Source organism: Garra rufa, chromosome 2 (genome assembly GCF_049309525.1).
Source record: "Garra rufa chromosome 2, GarRuf1.0, whole genome shotgun sequence".
Lineage (NCBI taxonomy): Eukaryota > Metazoa > Chordata > Actinopteri > Cypriniformes > Cyprinidae > Garra > Garra rufa.
Window position 1 is genome coordinate 74,244,933 of NC_133362.1, and position 2,500 is coordinate 74,247,432.

The window sequence follows — 2,500 nt, forward strand, 5'->3', positions numbered from 1 at the left end:
TCTACCGCCAGGATTCCTGGTTTTCACCTAGGTGGCCCGGGTTCGACTCCCGGTATGGGAAGGCGGGCTCCTCTTTGCTACCGGTCAGGATTCCTGGTTTTCACCCAGGCGGCCTGGGTTCGACTTCCGGTATGGGAAGGCGGGCTCCTCTTTGCTACCGGTCAGGAGATAACGGTTACAATGCAAGACCACGCTTGTTTTTTCGAATGCGTGGCGTGAGTATTTTTGGAATCTTTTTTTTTACCCGGACAAGGCTTCCGCTGACCAGTTCCCACGAAATGAAATCCGAACTAGCCAATAATCAGCAACTTACCCGGTTAAAACCGCGTCTCAGTTTCATTGTTAATCTCATGATTTTTTCATTTCTGTACCTTGACAGACGGGCGATAAGCTGTTTTTCCTTGAGATAACGGTCACAATGCAAGACCACACTTGTTTTTTCGAATGCGTGGCGTGAGTATTTTTGGAATCTTTTTTTTTACCCGGACAAGGCTTCCACTGACCAGTTCCCATATGGTCTACCGCCAGGATTCCTGGTTTTCACCTAGGTGGCCCGGGTTCGACTCCCGGTATTGGAAGGTGGGCTCCTCTGTGCTTCCCTCTACGAAAAAGGGCCACACGTCTTCCTGCGTCGAAAGCCATTTTTTGGCCAGCAGTCGAGCTGCAGAAACCTAATAGGCCGAGGTTGTGACCCCACAGGCCGAGGTTGTGACCCCACAGACCTGCGCCTTCGATAGCTCAGCTGGTAGAGCGGAGGACTGTAGGAGGAGCGTTGGCAATCCTTAGGTCGCTGGTTCGACTCCGGCTCGAAGGAGGTTGTTTTTCACGTGCCCACCTTTTTTGGGGGGGCCGGTCTTCTGAAAGCGGCCAACAGAGCTTGATTTCACAGTCCGCCATTGGGGGGGAGGGGGGGCAAAAGAGCTTTCCCTGACCGGGAATCGAACCCGGGCCGCGGCGGTGAGAGCGCCGAATCCTAACCACTAGACCACCAGGGAAGAGCCGAGCTAATGCTGGCCTGCTAATAACATGAGAACAAGCAGACAGCAATACAGGCTTCTGTCACGTCGAAAACCAACGAGTCGGGCTGCAAGCACGAGGATCCCCAGGCGGTGGGCCAGTGGCGCAATGGATAACGCGTCTGACTACGGATCAGAAGATTCTAGGTTCGACTCCTGGCTGGCTCGCTCTCTGATTTTTGCGTAATGCAGTTTGGTTTTGATGTCACAGGCTTGCCGAATTGTTGCCCTATTCCTACGTGCCACCCGAGCTTTGAGAAAAAGTTGGACACGAAATGAAATCCGAACTAGCCAATAATCAGCAACTCACCCGGTTAAAACCGCGTCTCAGTTTCATTGTTAATCTCATGATTTTTTCATTTCTGTACCTTGACAGACCGGCGATAGGCTGTTTTTCCTTGAGATAACGGTTACAATGCAAGACCACGCTTGTTTTTTCGAATGCGTGGCGTGAGTATTTTTGGAATCTTTTTTTTTACCCGGACAAGGCTTCCGCTGACCAGTTCCCACGAAATGAAATCCAAACTAGCCAATAATCAGCAACTTACCCGGTTAAAACCGCGTCTCAGTTTCATTGTTAATCTCGTGATTTTTTCATTTCTGTACCTTGACAGACGGGCGATAGGCTGTTTTTCCTTGAGATAACGGTCACAATGCAAGACCACACTTGTTTTTTCGAATGCGTGGCGTGAGTATTTTTGGAATCTTTTTTTTACCCGGACAAGGCTTCCACTGACCAGTTCCCATATGGTCTACCGCCAGGATTCCTGGTTTTCACCTAGGTGGCCCGGGTTCGACTCCCGGTATGGGAAGGCGGGCTCCTCTTTGCTACCGGTCAGGATTCCTGGTTTTCACCCAGGCGGCCTGGGTTCGACTTCCGGTATGGGAAGGCGGGCTCCTCTTTGCTACCGGTCAGGAGATAACGGTTACAATGCAAGACCACGCTTGTTTTTTCGAATGCGTGGCGTGAGTATTTTTGGAATCTTTTTTTTTACCCGGACAAGGCTTCCGCTGACCAGTTCCCACGAAATGAAATCCGAACTAGCCAATAATCAGCAACTTACCCGGTTAAAACCGCGTCTCAGTTTCATTGTTAATCTCATGATTTTTTCATTTCTGTACCTTGACAGACGGGCGATAAGCTGTTTTTCCTTGAGATAACGGTCACAATGCAAGACCACACTTGTTTTTTCGAATGCGTGGCGTGAGTATTTTTGGAATCTTTTTTTTTACCCGGACAAGGCTTCCACTGACCAGTTCCCATATGGTCTACCGCCAGGATTCCTGGTTTTCACCTAGGTGGCCCGGGTTCGACTCCCGGTATTGGAAGGTGGGCTCCTCTGTGCTTCCCTCTACGAAAAAGGGCCACACGTCTTCCTGCGTCGAAAGCCGTTTTTTGGCCAGCAGTCGAGCTGCAGAAACCTAATAGGCCGAGGTTGTGACCCCACAGGCCGAGGTTGTGACCCCACAGACCTGCGCCTTCG

At 50.7% G+C, this 2,500-nt stretch overlaps 4 non-coding genes across 4 annotated transcripts in view; 3 read left to right on the forward strand and 1 right to left on the reverse strand.

Moving 5' to 3' along the window:
• Positions 1-727: 727 nt before the first annotated feature.
• Positions 728-814, forward strand: trnay-gua (transfer RNA tyrosine (anticodon GUA)). Its single transcript is given in 2 exon segments — positions 728-764; positions 779-814. It is a non-coding gene; the product is annotated as a tRNA-Tyr (tRNA).
• Positions 815-923: 109 nt separating this feature from the next.
• Positions 924-995, reverse strand: trnae-cuc (transfer RNA glutamic acid (anticodon CUC)). The gene has a single exon. It is a non-coding gene; the product is annotated as a tRNA-Glu (tRNA).
• A 116-nt stretch (positions 996-1,111) lies between these two features.
• trnar-acg (transfer RNA arginine (anticodon ACG)) lies at positions 1,112-1,184 on the forward strand. Its single transcript has one exon. It is a non-coding gene; the product is annotated as a tRNA-Arg (tRNA).
• A 1,310-nt stretch (positions 1,185-2,494) lies between these two features.
• Positions 2,495-2,500, forward strand: part of trnay-gua (transfer RNA tyrosine (anticodon GUA)) — an 87-nt gene continuing 81 nt past the window's right edge. Inside the window, exon 1 of the tRNA in view lies at positions 2,495-2,500. This exon is cut by the window's right edge and continues 31 nt beyond it. This is a non-coding gene — a tRNA (tRNA-Tyr).